The sequence below is a fragment of the Opisthocomus hoazin genome, chromosome 2, assembly GCF_030867145.1.
Source record: "Opisthocomus hoazin isolate bOpiHoa1 chromosome 2, bOpiHoa1.hap1, whole genome shotgun sequence".
NCBI classification, from domain to species: domain Eukaryota; kingdom Metazoa; phylum Chordata; class Aves; order Opisthocomiformes; family Opisthocomidae; genus Opisthocomus; species Opisthocomus hoazin.
Window position 1 is genome coordinate 62,256,086 of NC_134415.1, and position 18,744 is coordinate 62,274,829.

The window sequence follows — 18,744 nt, forward strand, 5'->3', positions numbered from 1 at the left end:
CCGCTGAAGAAAATTTGTACAGCTCTTCCTGAACCTCCTGCAAAGCAGCGCGCTTGGCAGGCAGGTCTGACTCAGTTGGCCTGGGAGTGCTTGTGTAGATCCAAAACACTGTGCTGGCACTACTCAACGGTCCTAACATTTTGTTGAAAGCCTGCGTCAATTCGTACCATTTCACACACGCCTCGTTTCGCTTACAGCTGAACTACGTTTGTTCTGTTAGTGCTATGGTTAGAATTACCTGAAGCGTCAAGGCCTTGTTGTTTAGAAAACCGGAGTATTGCATAGTACAACTGTCAGGTTGCTTTTAAGGGAAGGCAATGCCCTGTATTGTTAAAGCAAGTCAAATGTCATTTATTTTGAGCCTGGTTACAGAGTAGCCTAGTAAATACTTGTTCAGCCTAGGTAACGTTGAATGTAAAGCCTTATTATGCTTATCGATAATGAAAGGATCAAACAACAGGGGCCTTTTTTTTTTTTTTTTACATGTACTTTTAACATACTCTACTTGTTCTTCATCTGTGGCTGCTAGAGGCCACGAGGGGACATATTTCATGTTTGGAGTGTCATACGTGTAGCCGCTATATTAACGTGCTGAGTAGGGCATAGAGTAAGAGACAGTGATTCAGCCCAAATCTGTTGTGGAGCTATTAACTCTGCTTATCTTGTAGGAAAAGATAAGACACCCAAAGCTCCATAGGGGATCATCTCAGTAATTGTCTTGCTTTACTTGTTTAAAGTCGATAGTGTTTCTTTTCACAAGCATTTCAAAGTCCTTTCTCAGACACAGAATATATGAATTTAACTTAAAAATATTAGTTTTTCATTTTGTGTCTTTTGAACTGTTAATATTTGTGATTCTCCTCTTGATGACCACAGAAAAATACTTCACTTTTTTTGTGTTAAACTGTAAATGAGATTATTTTGTCACCTTGTTGTGTGCTTTGAGATGTAACAAACAGGGAGAAAGTTACAGTAAAAGTGAGCCCTTACACAAGATCGTGCACCAAAAGCGTTTTTTCAGTAGTCCTGCAAGTGAGAGAAGGAGGGAAGGGAGAGGCTTGGCAGTTCCCCAGTCCACAGCAGATCCCGGGAAGTGCCTCTGCCCTGCGATCCTGCAACTGGGATCCAGTAATCAGATGGTCTTTTGTGTGCACCTTGCCTGGAGAGAAGAAACCCACTGTCTTCAGAAGGTGCTTGGCTGTAGGACGCTGAAAGGAATGTAAGCCTGGAAGATAATCCTACAACAGGTAAAAGTGGGCCCCAAAAGACTGAAATGCTGGCAGTGGAGCACACATTTGAAAGAATAGCACCAAAAAACAGAGATTGCTTTCGGTGAAGGAGAAGCTGGAAGTTGGTGAGAGAACTGGTGGGCCTGCTGGGTGGATTGCCACGCGCAAAGGGAGCAATTCAGGAAAGCAGAGTATTGCAGAGACGTTCGATTATTTATTAGTACCAGTTGTCACTGGAGATATGCATCCAGATTTGTTGAGAGAGCACAAGTATGAGGTGGCTGAGGTGTCAGACAAAATATGTACAGTCTTGTTAGAAATAACATAAAAACAATGTGGACCTAAATGTGTTAGAATGCTCTAGGAAGCAGATGGAGAATTACAGCCTGCTAAGCTTATACTGATAGTTGATAAATTAGCTGAAATAATAAGTCATCGACAGGTCACAGTTCATAGATTGCAGCCGCCAAGATTGCACAGAAGAAAACAGTGTCATGCCCAACTGAAGGGGAGGAAGGTGTTTTGGCAGGTGGAACGTCATTCGATTTCACTGATGAACGCTTTTAGAAAGTTTTGTTGTCCTTTGCAGATGGTTATTAAGAAACTCAGTACTACTAAGATAAGAGTCAGTTGAGTGGCATGACTCAAAAGCTGTACTGGAGACAGAAGCAATAGGCACGTTCACCAGTTAGACCTTCTAACAGTGGTACATTGCTAAATCCCCACTTTAAACTGGTGGAGACTGCTGCATTCTCACAGGCGTGAAGCAGCGCTGGTGTGGGATTGTGCCTGCCCCTTTAGCCCTGCCGAAAGGCAGAACTGGGAATTCTCTAAATGGTGTCTGATCCCTGAGCATGGAGAGCTATGAGGCTGTCAGTCCTACACCCCACCGTGGAGACCTCCATTTAGGAAGAACCTGGACCTGAGAACGGCAAGCTCTTTCTCAGTATGCAGCTAACTTGAAAAATACAGTAGTAAAAGAAAAAATCCCAGTAATTTTGAAAACACACCATTAAGAATAGGAAAAGTAATGAAGAACAGCATGGAGAATGTTACCAAAAGTAAAAGCTGATATATCAAGAACGCCCTCGTCTCACCTCAAAATAGCATTTGAGAATTAGTGGGAGCTCTGGGAACATGAGATGAAGCTGAAAAAGGACTGGGGAAATCTCAGTTGTAGAGAGAGGCTGAAGAAAATTGTTACTGTTTACCTTAGAAAGCAGATGAGTCAGAGAAGAGACATGCTAAAACTGTATAAACCAGTAAATGGTAATAGAGGAGGCAGATTGGGGTAGTTTGTTCTCTTTGTCTTAAAGCACTAAAGTAAGTTGATACTTAAAGGAATCAGAAGGTTGCAAATGCCAAAACTGATAAAAGGAAATTCTTGTTCAGATCTGTGATTAAGTTTGAAAGTCACTACAGAAGCAAGTTGTTAGGCTGAAGAATTTAACAAGGTTTTCAAAAGGTTATTTTAATGGGTATCAGAAATACCTACAGCTGCCGTAATCCATGCTGGCAAATTTTGAAGAGGATATTAAGCCTCACGCTTCAGAGTTTAAGACAATCTTTAGCTACTAGGGATATCTCTTTTTTTGCTGGTTGTTCTTCCTTCCTAACGTAAAGTGTTAGGTAAAACTTTATTGGTGCAATTCATATAATATTTGTATAAAAGGTGTGAAATTGGTTCCGATTCTCAATAACATCCTAAAGAGCATTCTGTGTGGGTGATGCCTGAATTCAGAGCGGTACGGCCTGTTTTCAGGCACTGGCTGAACAGAGTAGCTTGGGGGGACAGTAAGGGTGGTTCCCAGCACCTCTTGAAGTCACCAAGGTCTGTGGCTAAACAGAAGCGTGCAGGTACGGGATTCCAGAAGTATAATAAGGTCAGGAACTGATGCGATTGCAAATTCGGGTAGAAGGTGTTGAGTTGCTTTTTGTTTTTGTCATACGTGCATTATGTGTATGAGTATAAGATGTTCATCTCTTAAATATGCCCTTAAAGCCAAGAGCGCTTTCTGCACTTGTGTTCTGGGGTTCGTGTCACTTAGAGTGATGGGAAGGCATGATGTAAGCAACTGTTGTCTTTGCCTGATGTCTTCGGTTGAACTGTTAAAGTAAGTAGGCAAACCTAAACCAAGGAAGTTTTGTGTTGTTTGACTACAAAAGCACATCTTGTCGGTGCGGTTCCAGTATGTGTGGTTTTCATGGGTATGCATGAGAGTATGGGATATGCGTGTGAGTACATGGCAATGAGCAGTTCATAATTTCTGTTAGCGTTTTGGTTGTATTAAATCATATTTGTCCCTAGATGTATTTGACTGACATTCGCTAGACATCAGTCAGTTGATCTAGTCCTGCCATTTTACCTGACAGCAACCTCCTCAACAATTGTACTTGCAGTCTTACGAGCACATTCATCTTGGTGCTGTGTATGGTTATTCTCCGAGTCGTGCCTCTTTCCAGGTGACATGATATTTTAGGATAGTTCAAAAAACCTCAAAATACTAATTAATGATGTTTGCAGATCTTGAAGGTATGAGATAGATACTTGAAAGGACTTTTGAAATCAAACCCTCTTGAGAAAGGAAAGCTATATACACAAAAAAAGAAACTAGTTTTTGCTTAATTGCCAGAAAATAATTCCAAAATGTTAATGGAAAATGATGATATTTGGCCTTCAAATGACAAGCATAACACAAACCTGCTGACTGGAATCAGTAAAATGGTATGAAAAAAAGCCACCCTACTTCAGAGTTTTAAGAAATCAATGGGTAATAAATTGTGCGTATGCCTATGCAGTAATAATAACAGAATTTTAGAAAAAAATAAAAAGGCTAGCATAATTTTTGTTAAAATAGTGTTAACTGACTGGATCATAAATGCAAATAAAACTGTTAGCTCCAGATGACTGGCTCATAGTTACAGTATCTCAGCTATCGTGGTTTCACTGCATAACGACAGACTCTACAGTGCATGAGTCTGCATCACATGGTTTTATTTTTAGTACTGTTAAATCTAATATTTCAAAATCATGTGAGACTGGGAGTCAGACTGGGCACGGGGGGTTGCTCAGGAGCTGCCTTTTCTGCACTCTCTGGCTTTCTGCGGAGAGACACTGTCCAGGACTCGCCAGCTCGTGCTCATTCCCCTCAACAAAGCTGTCAGCTTCGGCAAACGGTGTGTTAAGAACAAAATTGTTCTTCAGAAACTGAATTTGAGATCTGGTGACGCACTCAGTGTCAGGCGGGTTGGGAGCGTGGTTGCGGGTCAGGCAGAGTGCCCCTGCCATGGCCCAGACAAAGCATGGGCAGCTGTCAGCATCACGGATAGCACAGGCATAACAGAGTACAACAGTGGTTTTGTTGGTATTTTCTACAGAAACATATTTACCATGTAGTAAAGGTAGCAAAGCAGGATATAACTGCAAGGATGTGGTTGGTGACAACACAGAGGCTCGCTGAAAAACCTCCTGCTTTGCAGTCCATCTTTGGGCTGTACAGATGGACCACAGAGCAGGAGGATGCAGTGATTGCCGTGACCAATGTGTCCACCTTCCAGCAGAGTCTCTGGGGCAGGAGAAGGTGGAAGAAGCTGGTGGCTGAGAGCTGCACCTGTGGGATCCCTGTGCTCCACTGTTGAAGGATGCTTGGCTGGAGCCTGCTCAGCTCAGCTTCATCTCCTGTGCTGTGCTAGCTGAGCTTGGTCATGAGTCAGGTTACTGGGGCTCCTTCACTCCTGCGTCTAAACATTGTGGTCCTTGATGGTCCATGTAGTATTCCACAAGAGTACTTTTTGGTGATGCGTAGAGGACTTTGCTTGGTGAAAAGCACTCTTTGTTGGATCTTGGGTCCCATTTTTGACTCCATGCTCTTGATCTATTGCCCTAACTCTCAAACTCCCTTTTTTTCTGTTCCTTTCTTTCTTTGGAGAATGGTGACACTCTGATTTCTGTATTATGATACTATCTGCTCAGAACCACCTTATACGATTACACCACCCCCCCCCCCCCCCCCCCCAAGATCACTAGCTGCTTAGTAATATGAAGAAATAATTTAGAAATGGAGTTGTGTGATCATCATGCTGGTGATGGCACTGCTTTGTTACTGAAGGTTTCTGAAAAAGTGAATGACTCCAGGCTGTTTCACACTGTCTGTTGTTCTTTAGGAAGGCGTTGTGCTCTGCAAATGCTAGCAGACTAAAGTTTCAAAGCGTAACAAGAGCACGCACAGAGCAAGACTTACTGGAATGACTGATTGCTTGCAGATCTGCACGTGGACACGAAAATAGCTGGCAGACCAGCTAGGCAGCCATCACTTATATCCCCAGCCTATGGACAGAAACAAAAGTTGTGATTTAATCATAGCTATATAAAGACACAGATCGTTCCCCCTCACCCTCATGCATAGAACAGGACCATATCTTTATTTTTGTCACATACTTACCATACTGAAATAATGTCTTTATTCCATATATGTGCAACACTTCGCACTCAAATGAGCTTCAAAGTGATACTGTTCTATTAAAAAATTAGAAAATTAAAATAATGTATCATTGTATTTATTAATAAAACATTATTTTTAAAATATCAGTTAATAAGAAAATAATGTTTTAGTAACAGAACCACTGAATTGCAATAATGTTGTATAGTCAGTTAACACACACAGAAAAAAGTAAGTCCCTGCAATATACCTTCTAATGCTATGTGAAGATTTGTGTGATGTGTTTCCAAAGGTTGGATCCATTCTACCTTTTCTTTTAGAAGACCGTTCAACCATTTATTTCATTACTGGAGGCTTTACTTGATATTTAACCTAAATACAGTTTCCTGAATACCATCCTATTACTTACAGTAACAGTTAATAATGCCTTGCCTTCCTTGGTTTTTCACATCATTCCAATACTTGCTGACTCTTGTTGTGACTCCACTTCAGCAGTATGCATTTTTTTGTTTTATTATTTGCTTTTCATCTAACATCTCAAAAACTTCAATTACTTGTATTGCTTTTAAAACTCCTTTTTAAAGTTGATCCCTTAAGAATGTTAAAAACCCATTATTTTAAAATCCATTCAGCATCATAAAGAAATGAAAATTGTGCATAGAATAAAGACAAATATTTTCTTCACCCCAGTCTGAAGTAATGCCATTGCTGCTTGATAAGGGGATGTCCGGTAGCAGTGTTTTCTGCTTTTGAACTTGGTCATCATAGAATCACGGCAGTTGGAAAGCACGGCCTGTAGCGCTTGTGGGCAACCTCTTCTATTATGGCAGAGTTTACTAAATAATACCTATGTTAAATCCATGTTGTGTATCTACAGTTTTAAGTAATTCAATGATGTTCTGCAATTTCTTGTAGAATCTTGTCTAATTCTTCTGATTAATATAAAGGTATAGGTTTTGTTTTGTTTTTTGTCAAACAAAGGCATCAGAAATGATGCAGATGAATAAATAGTTAAAATCAGTTTTTGTAAGAAAAATGTCAGAATTGAGGGCAGGGAGAATCAATTTACACTGCTACTTGTGTGTCTAGAGTCCTTCTCTGGAAGTACCCAATACATAGAGATACTAATAGAAGACTTAAACATGGAGTGTGCGCCAGCCTGAAGAGTAGGAAGAAGGCTTTGCAGTGGGAGGAAAGTTGACATGACTTGGTATAGAAGGCTTGGTAGTACAGACATGGACAGGCTCTTAGGTGGAGTAGCACCTGATCATATGCAAACTTACTGTTTGAAACTGTTTGCGAGCTGGTAGCTTACTAACTCTTTGAAGGTGTCTGACAGAGATGTAGAAATTGTCAAGTCAAAACAATTGTTTAAATACTCATACCTTTGCATTAAAATAAAATGGTAGAGAAGTTTCTTTTTTAGTTCAGGAGTTTTTTCACTTTGGGAAAAATTTGGTAGCCACCTGCCTCTGCTTCTATGCTGTGCCTATCCAGATTAGTTCTCTTTTTATTGAAAACTTGAAAGGAGAGCCAGTTGCATTGAGACTTTCATATGACAGGAAAGAGGGAAATGGTATCTGGATGACGTAGAGTCAGTGCTGAGACAGATGAGCTTGCCTAAATACAGTTCATTCCTTCACTAGGTTTTTGCCTCGGTCACATTCCAGATGTTCGTCAACAAGCAAGTGAGTTGGGATAGAAGACATCTGCTCATTTTGACTCCTGAAACTTTCCTAAGGATTTTACTGGGGGGAAAAAAGAACAGAAACGTGTGTACTTCTCATTGCTTTTCCTCTCTGGCTGAACTGAAGGATAAACTATCTAAACTATAAAAATAACTTCTCAGTGATGTAGTGCTTATAAGCTAGCTGGCTCAGGCTCTTGGATACAGATCAGACAACTTTCATCTCTAGTCTGTGGTTCGTATACCGTCTAGATTGTTAAAAGCTGAATATTGTTGCTCTTTGCTCTCCGAGGAGCAAGTCGATTTTAGCTCTGTTCCTTGAAAACTACTTTGTGCACCACAGGTGATCAATAGCTTTGTTAATATTTGCATCAGATGAGGTCGAGTGTTGTCCGAGACAGTTGGATGTGCTTTTCCTGTCACGCTTATAGCCAGCAATCTGGTAATCTCACAGTGACCCTTACATCCCATTAGGGTGCACAGGAGGGATTGCGTTCAGCCCTCTCAAGCGTGTTGGGTGAGTGCAGTTATTTTACAGTTCTGTAGAGCTAGCCTTCCCTGCAGTGCTTCCCTAGCCTGCTTTTTTGCTTTGTCTTCAAGGCTAAAAACTTGAAGGACTGTCCTTGTTTATAAGCTGTGCAATTCCCACATCATGAAGGTCTCTTCTGGTTGAAGCTTCTTTATGCTGCAGCAGTAAAAAGGGATAGTGGTGATTTGTGCTTTCCAGGGTTGTCCACTTTGCCTGCTGTGGTTTTTCTAGCTGAGTAACTGATTGAACCCCTTATTATAGCTGCCTTGTGTTCTCTGGGAAGTCAAACAAGTAAAATTATTGGTCACTTGGCCAACTGCATCATGGTACAGTTTTTATTTCCAATAAATGAAGATAAAACTGTCTGCAGGGGTTTGCTCTGAATGCAGTCTGTGCAGAATCACAGGCCAGCCAAAGCACGGGTGGCATTGTCAAAATCTATTTGGCATTCCTGAGAGTATGGCATTTCCTTAGCTTGTATTCAAATTATCAGAAGTTTGTATAGCATCAATTGCAAATCAGGTGGGCCAGTGTGTCTCCAAACTGAATCAGAGCCTCCATGGAGATAATATGTATTAAGAAAGTAATTGTTGGTAGATATCTGTTGTCTTATTTATTGTAATACCTTAAACTGAATGTGTTGCATGTAAATATCATGAATATCTGAGCAGTGAAAAATTATGTTTCACCTTACTATGTTTGATATAGACAGACTTTGTATATTTGATACAGGCAAATCCCTCAGTATGTGGTCATGAGACACTATTATTTTTCTGACACTTCTCAAAATAGAATCCAGAAGGTGAAGAACTTGTGTTGCCTCCTTTCTCTGTGTTAACTAGCACAGTTCTATTAAAAAAATTTATATTACATTTGTAAGTTTCCCCTTACAGTTTCTTAATAGTGCAAGTGGGTTTTTTTCTTGAATAATGTTCTTGTGCATGCATATATACATATACAGTTCTAAAATTCTATTTCACTATTATATGAACACTTGGTTAAGAATTTTTAACCACCAAACTGGGAATCATAGAATCATAGAATCATAAAGGTTGGAAAAGACCTCTATAATCATCAAGTCCAACCGTTAACCCAACACCACCATGTCTGCTAATGCATGTCCTGAAGTGCCACATCTACACGTTTTTTTAACACCTCCAGGAATGGGGACTCCACCACCTCCCTGGGCAGCCTGTTCCAATGTCTGACCACTCTTTCAGTGAAGAAATTTTTCCTAATATCCAATCTAAACCCCCCATGACACAACTTGAGGCTGTTTCCTCTCATCCTATCACTGGTTACTTGGGAGAAGAGACCAACACCTGCCTCACTACAACCTCCTTTCAGGTAGTTGTAGAGAGCAATATGGTCCCCCCTCAGCCTCCTCTTCTCCAGACTAAACAGCCTCAGCTCCCTCAGCCGCTCCTCATAAGACTTGCTCTCTAGACCCCTCACCAGCCTCTTTGCCCTTCTCTGGACACTCTCCAGCAACTCAATGTCCTTCTTGTAGTGAGGGGCCCAAAACTGAACACAGTGCTCGAGGTGCAGCCTCAGCAGTGCCGAGTACAGGGGCACGATCACCTCCCTACTCCTACTGGCCACACTGTTCCTGATACAAGCCAGGATGCCGTTGGCCTTCTTGGCCACCTGGGCACACTGCTGGCTCCTGTTCAGCCATCTGTTGACCAACACCCCCAGGTCCTTTTCCGCTGGGCAGCTTTACAGCCACTCCTTCCCAAGCCTGTAGCATTGCATGGGGCTGTTGTGACCCAAGTGCAGGTCCCAGCACTTGGCCTTGTTGAATGTCATACGTTGGCCTTGGCCCATCGATCCAGTCTGTCCAGATCCCTCTGCAGAGCCTTCCTACCCTCAAGCAGATCAACACTCCCGCCCAGCTTTGTGTCCTCTGCAAACTTACTGAGGGAGCACTCAATCCCCTCATCCAGATCATTGATAAAGATATTAAACAAGACTGGCCCCAATGCTGAGCCTTGGGGAACACCACTCATGACTGGCTGCCAGCTGGATTTAACTCCCCTCACCATCACTCTCTGCGCTCGGCCATTCAGCCAGTTCTTTATCCAGCAGAGAGTACACCCATGCAAACCATGAGCAGCCAGTTTCTCCAGGAGGATGCTGTGGGAAACAGTGTCAAAGGCCTTACTAAAGTCTAGGTAGACAACATCCACAGCCTTTCCCTCATCCACTAGGTGGGTCACCTTGTCATAGAAGGAGATCAGGTTGGTCAAGCAAGACCTGCCTTTCATGAACCCATGCTGGCTGGGCCCGATCTCCTGGTGGTGCTTCACATGCCTGGTGAGCACACTCAGGACGAATCACTCCATAATCTTGCCTGGCACCGACGTCAGGCTGACAGACCTATAGTTCCCAGGATTCTCCTTCCGGCCCTTCTTGTAGATGGGTGTTACACTGGCGATCCTTCAGTCACCTGGGAGCCTCCCCTGTTAGCCAGGACTGCTGACAGATGACGGAGAGTGGCTTGGCCAGCTCCTCTGCCAATTCCCTCAGCACTCTTGGGTGGATCCCATCCGGCCCCATAGACTTTTAAATGTCCAGGTAGAGTAGCAGGTCATTAACTGCTTCCTCCTGGGTTATGGGAGATGGAGTACATGGGAGAGTGCCCCTGTCATCGTCGCTTCACTGACTTTTTCCAGCAGTTCATTAGCCTGGGAGTATTCCCAAGCAAGATAGCATTTACAAGGCAGAAGGATACTGTAGGAATTCCTAAGTAGCTGCTGCTGAGAAAGCAGAGCAGAGCTAGTTCATTTTGGGTAGGAATGGTTTTCAGTAATGTTTATTGTTATCCTGTCTCCTCTGGGGCTTTTTCATAATTACTTGGTGGTCTGTCATTTTAGATATAATATATGGTTTTAAACAGTATTTTGTCCTTGACTGCATACTTTTAAAAAGGAGACAGAATAAAAGCCATAGGCTCTGCTACAGGGTGTTTGTGTCTCTGCGTCCAATATTTTTTGGTATTTTTAGCCAGGAAAAAAAAAGACAAAAGAATTTTAAATCTATCTTATGTGGGGTGTTTTGATTGTTTTTTTCCCCTCCTCTCTTTTGAACTTCTAACAGAGGTGTGTGTGGTCTCTGAATTCATCTATGGTGATGATGCATAGGTGGATGTCAGTGAGTGTTATTCTTGTTTTTAAAGCTTGAGGTTCATTTACAGTGAGCTTCTTTTACACGGCCCAAAAGTGAGCGTAAATGTGGAGGTTGTAAAATGGTCCTGATCTATGCCATCTGTTAATTTTTTTGGTGATACCTTAGTGAAATGAGCAGTAGGCTCATGTACTTTTAATTTAATGTAGGCTAAATACCAGAGAATTATAAATCTGGTGTTTCTTTTCTTGTGGGTTGATATTTGGCCATAGATGCTCAAACCCAAGGAACTGCCAGCTCTGCACATTTCCTGCATGTGTCGTATTTTTAACAGCAATGGACCTTTCCTAAAAGTGCTCATCAGTGATTTGCTAGAGAGAGGGGGAACTCTTTTGCTCTGGGTATTTTGGTCTTAAGGCAAAACAGTTGTTTAGCTAGAACAGTTGTCTCTCCTTTCTTTATTATGATGTTTTTTTCTGTACAGAAACTAGAACAAAGCGAAATCTTTCTTCCTATAAAGGAAGGTGATGAAAGTGCTATTTTATCCTTTGCTAGTCCTTATCATCATTCAGTTTTGATTTCTTTTTAATGAACTTGGACTTGCCTCTGCACTTCTAGGGAATGTGTATGGGCAATTAAACGGAAGTGCCTTGCAGGAATGCTGAAGGACAGGAAGACCATCGATAGGAGACAATGGTAGCAATGTACATGCTGTAAAGGAGTTTGCCTCACTGGAAGTGAGCATGGCATAACTCTAAAAATGATTTTTCTATGGAAAGTTATCTTTTGGGGTGTGTTTCTTAAAATAAAACATATGGCTTCAGGAACGTAAGCAGATTTGTAAAGCTTTAGAGTCTTTCTGAGTCCTTGTCTTGGCAGTTTACTATCAAGGCTCCTAAATGTATTCAGTGAGATGTTGACAGTCTAGGTATTTTTAAGACGACTTCTTACTCACACCAAGTACATTCCCTCCTCAAAGTAGCTATCAAAACAAGTTTTTCTTGCAGTTGCCTGTTTGCCAAAATCATCCCCTAGAGTTTTTAAAGGTCAGACTGACTGCCTTCCATTGGGGATTGAATGCTAACCATGTGATACATTTCAAAAGTAGATATATGTGGTGTGTTGGATGCCAACCTCAAGATACCTTTTAAAATAGGCGTGTGTGGCGTTCGTCTGCAAAGCAAATAGACATAACTTGCTGGGGAGCATCAACACTCTTGCCAGTGGGTGAGCAGCCACACTGTCACTTGCAGAGGGTACCAGCCGCTCACACAGAGAGAGAGTGAGTGCTGGGTGAAGAATTGCCTCCCCTGTGCCTGCTCAGAAGGATATTCCTGGTAAACTGCACCTCTCCTACCTGGCCTTTTCTCTTTCTGCAGTCTTTGTCAGCCCAGTGTGTGCTCTGAGCTTTATGAAAACAAACACTAAGGACAAAGGGGAAAAAATTTAGAGCAAGCATATTGAACAGAATGGCACAGAGCTACTAGTGTATCCCTACATTGTACTTACCTTTAGACCCTTACCTGAGGTGTTTAGTTAGGGATGTAGTTGCTTTGAAGTAGGTTTTCACGTGAAGGCCAAGAAGTCTGTGGTCAGAAGAAGGTACAGAGTTGGACCTGGACCTTTCATGTCTGCTAAGGTCAGCACCTTATTGCTGGTCCAGCCTTACCTCCGATTTCAGTTAGGGCAAGGTTAGGTCCCCTACTGACACGGATGTCACACTTAGATTATTGATAATGTTATGCCATGAAAGCAGATTTCCAGTTTAAAAAAAAAAAAGAAAGGCTATTCAAATTTGATTCTTGCATGGTTTTTTTTTGTACTTTTAAAACCTCATAATTGGTAGCTTTTATATTATCTCTCCCAAGAATGTTGTTATATTTGTTTAAATAGTATTTATGTAAGTTGAGGCTCCTTTTCAATGACCAGAAGAACCAAGATGACAGCTGCTGGCAGAGTAATATGCTTTTTTCAAGGAAGAAGTAGGATCCTGGGAGAAAGGGGCAGACCTCTAATGTACGAGTGGCAGTGGCAAGTGCTGCCCACAGCAGAAGCTGAATCCCCGGGAGCTGTGAGCAGCTGCCGTGCCATGGGCACACCTCGCCAGTGGCTGCAGCTTCTGTAGGATGGGAAGAAGGGTGTGCCACCACAGGAGAAGCAAACTAGGTGTCTACCACGTCTACTGATTTTTTGTGTAGTACTATTAGTAGGAAAAATACGTACATGATGCTCTTTTTCTGCATGATTCAATTAGTTTGAATGGAGACAGTTATCCTGACATTATTGTCATGGCAAGAAATGAGTGTCATAAGTGAAGATGAAAGTAAGAACAATTGCAAACAATCTGTTTGCAGTGTGAGAAATTAGGAAAGAGGAACTTGAATAGACTTTATTTTAGGAATACAAATATTTTTGAAATAGTTAAACTTTGCATTTCATTGAACTAAACATATGCAGAACTGTTCAGAAGAAAACATGAGTTATAGATGAAATGTAGTGAGAAGCAACAGCATGTTAACTGAAACCCTACTGCTTCTTCTGGGCACCTATTGTCACTTAAATTACATTTTCATTATAAAAGTCTGCTTTAGTTAACTAACTTCAAGTCAACATAGGTACAAAGTTGGCACAGTTTCCTCAAGGATTTAATAGGGATGTGTGTTCGTGCACACACTGATTGTTACATATATGTAAGGCTGTCGTGGTTTAACCTGGCAGCCGGCAATTAGGACCTGCCAGCTGCTCGCTCACCCCTCCCCTTCTGCCCCAGCGGGATGGGGAGGAGAATGGACAACAGGGGAAACTTGTGGGCTGAGATAAAGACAGTTTAATAAGACAACAGAGGAAATACTAATAATAAGGAGTAAGCAAAACAAACTATATACAATACAATTTTCTTACCACCTGACGACTTATTCACAGTAAGGATAGTTGTGGGTTTCTCTGATCCCTTTACTTCTACGTTTCATTTCTGTTCCCCAGTATACACTCATCTTTTTGCTTTGATGGATATACTTACACATCTCTTCATCTTTGTTGCCATTAATAAACCATAATGTGTGCCAGTGTGTAGCACATGCTATATGCACTATGTGCACATATTTCTCTATATTTATAACCATGACTGAAGGCCAGTTTACTTATTAGGGGATTGCGTAATAGGTTTGCTCGATACAGCAAACAGGTGATGCTGAGTGATCCTTGGTAGATTTTTTCAGTCCCCTTTTCCAGTGCTTTGTTTCAACCCTCATATGTTCCTTTAAAAGCTTAAGTATTTCCCTAAAAACACAGGGTTGGAAGAAGCATTCAAACAGACGGAGTCCTGTACTCTGCTACTGTAGGCAATATCATCATTTTCTTTATTAGTTTTTCTGTTTCTGGCCTAGGAACAGTTAGGTCTTTTGCCATCACTGCTTGGAGGGTGGATTCGTATCAGCACTTTCAGTAGCATCAGAAATGTAATATGATTTATTAGGGGGAAGAAAAGGCCAGCAGTTGCATGTGATGTTTAGTGTTGTATATGCTCAATGGAGTTATAATGTGTTAAATCCTGTGCGCCCTGCAAAGATGCCTAGTTCACTTGTAGTTTCAGAAATATGCATGCCATGGAAAGGAACGTGGCTCTCCAGGTGTAGCAAATTGTGCTGTAAGCAAATATTTGCCATCAAGTATTCTCTACTCTCTGTTGCTGCCATAGTCCATCTACCAGCAGATCTCCACAGAGTATGTGAAAATGAATGCTGGAGAAGAACTCTGCCTTTAGAGCTTACACCTGCTTTCCAGTGAAATGGAGGGAGGATCAGAGATCAAAAAAAAAATGACTCACTAACTCACTACAGTGTAGTGTAGTTTCCTTCAGTAAGAACATCTGTCTGAATTTGGTAAGGAACTCTAGGAACTAATTGCCCTAGTTATTTAGCCGTTTATTTTTTCTAGATGTTTGTCCCTTGCCTCTATAGCAACTATGCGCCATATGCTTTAGGAAGTACAGACGCAAGATTTCAGTAATGACTGTTGTATGGTATTCTAGATTAAGGACTTCTGCTTTTGGAATGTGCATTGGTATCATGTTTTCATCCATCTTCTTCAAAAACTGTAATGAAATAAGGAATAACTAAAGCTCTCAGAATGCTTTGGATTTTAGCGGTCTTGTATTGTGTTAAAAAATGTGAAAAATGTAAGAAAAGTGTCAATAGCACTGAATGAATTTAAATCACCAGACATGACCTCTGTTGGGAAGAGGTCACATTTACTATAAACCACAGATGTGCTACTCCAAAAATTGCAGTTACTCAAATTTTTTTGCCTTAGATTTTAATAAATAATAAGACTGCTAGCTGCATGATGGTCTTTCTGTGGCAGTGTCTTTCTAAGAAACTTGATTATCTTCTGGGCCAGAGACTGATTGGACTTTGTTTTGCAATTTGCAGTAGTGGACCAAAAAGCATTAGAGGGAATGGAAATTGAGATTTTAAAGCATAATTAAGTGATCTTAAAAAAAAAAAAATCTGTTGTTTTTTCAGTTAGAATAGTACAGATGTTTCCTTTGCTACAAGACAAGGCCTTTTCTGAATGGAGCATCTGTGAAGATGAGAAGTACAGGGAAGTAACTGAGGTTCATAAACTATAATTTATGTTTGCACAACATTTTTAATTGAGAAATGTTATCAATTATTTCACTCTTGATTAGTCCCTAGTACTGGAAGTGAATGCATGGGTTCATCTCCCAAGTGTAGGTTAATAGTATTTTCCCTTTTAAATTTGTACATTAACAAGTTTTTTAGCACTGAGGATAACAAATCCTCATATAGCCTTAATTTGTGATGAAAATAATATTTAAAGGGGTTTTTTTTTGGTTGATTATGCTGTGTTTATGGCATTATAGCACACAGACAGTTCTTGGGGAAAGCTTCTAGCACCATTAGGATTAATTAAATTTAATTCCTGAAATTCAAGTTGATAATTAAAACAAAGCTATTGAAGATGCTGAATGTTCCAATTTTGAAACAAATTTTTCACCACTATGCATTGTATAAAAAGGAGCTCAAAGTAGACATCAGAACCTGATTCAAAAGCTCATTGGACTTCATGGAAGGCATCCCATTTGTGGTGATATATTGGCCTTTACATTGTACTTAATATATTAAGCCAGGAGTTCCTTGAAGTTTTAATCACAGGAGATCATTTCCTGTATGAGATAGCAGTTTAGAAGCTGACTAATGCCTGTGATATGGAGTTTTGCTAGAATAGAACAAGCCCAGCTTACAATTTTTATAGGCATTAAAAAAAACCCACAACCAAACAAGAAAAAACAAAATAATTAGGCAATATACAAAGGCTATGTGGGCCACAAATAGTCCACAGACATCTTTCTTTGGCACACCAACGTTTTTGTTCTTTCAATACAAAATAAAACAGTTTAGTCCTTCAGTACCTGTGTGAAGATGCTAAGTAGGAAGCAGAGAACCATAAAGGCAGAAGTAAAATTGGGTCCCCTGTGAGATGAAACAGTTAGTGAAAGCAGTGATATCTTTGCCTTTATGGATTAGCAATAAAATTCCTCTTTACAAAGGGGTAATTCAAGCTTATGTGTTATGTAAGTGCACTGTCAATGGGGCATGTTTTCATATGCTTTACATTTTAGCCAATGTAAAAGCCAAAGCCATCTTAATACTTAGGGCAATCCTTCTTCCTTTCTTTATCTCTGCTTCAGTATGTAAATGATGGAAGCATCTCTAAATGACCTCATAAAATGATAATATTCACTCTGTTTAAAGAAGTTGAATTTTTGAAATTACAGATTTGCTTCCTTATGAACATGTTATAAGACGGTGTAGAAAATCATTGTCTCTCTTTCGTTTGTGACTATAAAGCAGTAAGTTTATTTTGGGAGCTGCTAATTTTTATCCAACTGGGATGGAGGGAGTGAGGGAGGCTCTGGTTAATCTTGTTCACATTCAAATGTATTCTTGCATGTTTTATTAAATCCAAAGAAAAGACAGGTTGTACAGAATTTGAATCACAACGTATCTTCAAGTTTTAACAGGATTCCTTTTTAAAGTAGAAAAGAGACAAACGGCATCAAGATAACTGTTGTCACTTTGCCCGTAATTCATATCATTAAGTCAGCCGGTATGTCTAATCTGTAAAATCATATGCTCATCTCAAATCTTTGCCAGGCAAAACAGGGCAATTTTAAGACAGATAGACAGACCTTTGATGGTGTTAGTTAAAAAACATGTTATTTGAACTCTTAGTTTTGTCATTTGTTCCCAAATTTTCTGTAGCAATTTATTCTGTATGATCTATGAAATATTCAGCATGGGCAGCATCTGAGCATTAAATGTCTGATTATCAGTGGTGATAAGTACCTTCCACTCCATTAATAGCCATCCTTAGCCTCAGCAGCTCCCAGCCTTCAAGGATGAAGGTTTTTCAGTGCTATCCTTGTGTTACACATGGGGTTTTCTTCACTTCTTTTCTAATACTGTTAGGCATTACTGGCAAGTACAGTTATGTTGTCATTGTGTTTTGCCTCAGGGTGGATGAAGCAACGGCTCTGTGCACGGGAGTTACACCAAAGACAAAACTAAATTTTGACACATCTGTGCTCTGCTTGTTTAGATGGAAGGGACAGAGTGAAACTTCTACCAAAGAACAGCTGCTTGTGTTACTACATAGGAATATTTTATTTACTTCTCTTTAGAAAAAAAAAAAATCAATGTGTGATATAATCCATCTAGTGGCATGATATAATCCACCCCACTGGAGACAGGACTTGCAACTTGAAGTGCAGCTGCAAGGTTATAAGGTTATAATCAAGCAGAAGCAAGTGGTTTTTTCTGCAGAATCTCCAATGGGATTCTGCTTAGCTGCTTAACAACAGAGAGGTGGTTTGTCATACTCGCTTTTCCCCATAGTCTTCGCATATGCACAAGGAAACCGTTTTCTTTTAGCTGTTTTATCATTCAAGGGCTGATGCTTCAGGCTGGCGAGCTCCACTGATGTATACATTCTGAAGTTCTGACCCTTGACACTTTGTGAGTAAGTGTAGCACGTACTAATAAGATCATCTTTTTTCATCTGTCAAGTTTAGGTTTCAGATGTGCATATTTATATCCTAATTCTGAAAGCGACTGCTGATTTTGTTGTGAAGCGTGATGGGTCTGTCTACTTAGAGCTCATTTGAGGACTGGAATCTTAGGGGCATTAGTCCATCTCTGTAAATAGCAAAAGATGTTTCGGGAAAATCTTCTGTCTCTTTGAAATGGCCAATTATCTATTTTGATTTATGAAAAAGCATCATTAGATCTGGAAGTCCATTAAGTAGTTAAAATAACACCCTACTGCTTGCCTATTTAATATATGTGTTCTCTGTTCGCATATGCTGTGTCTCTATAAAATAACTGGGGTAATCTCCTTGTGTATGAACGCAAGCTTCCTGTATATATCTCCGTGTTTTTGAAATAAAACTAATTTAGAAAAAAGTTTTTAAGAAAAAGTCACTAACAGAAGGTAAATGGTTTTACAGTAATTTCTGCTTCGAGCACTAGGATGACATACTTTTTTCAGTTCTATACTGAGGTCTGAAAGATACTGTATTTGTTAAAATGATATTAATTAAAAATGATAGCGCTATTTGTTAGGTTTAGACTTGATTGTGTTCTCCAGAAAAGCCCAGATAGCTTCAATGTGGAGAGAAAAGCCTAAAACTGCTTTGTATTCCTTTTGCAC

The 18,744-nt window shown here is 40.4% G+C and overlaps 1 protein-coding gene across 8 annotated transcripts in view; it reads left to right on the forward strand.

Moving 5' to 3' along the window:
* Positions 1-18,744, forward strand: part of TULP4 (TUB like protein 4) — a 172,771-nt gene that overhangs the window by 83,252 nt on the left and 70,775 nt on the right. The gene's annotated exons all lie outside the window — the stretch shown is intronic.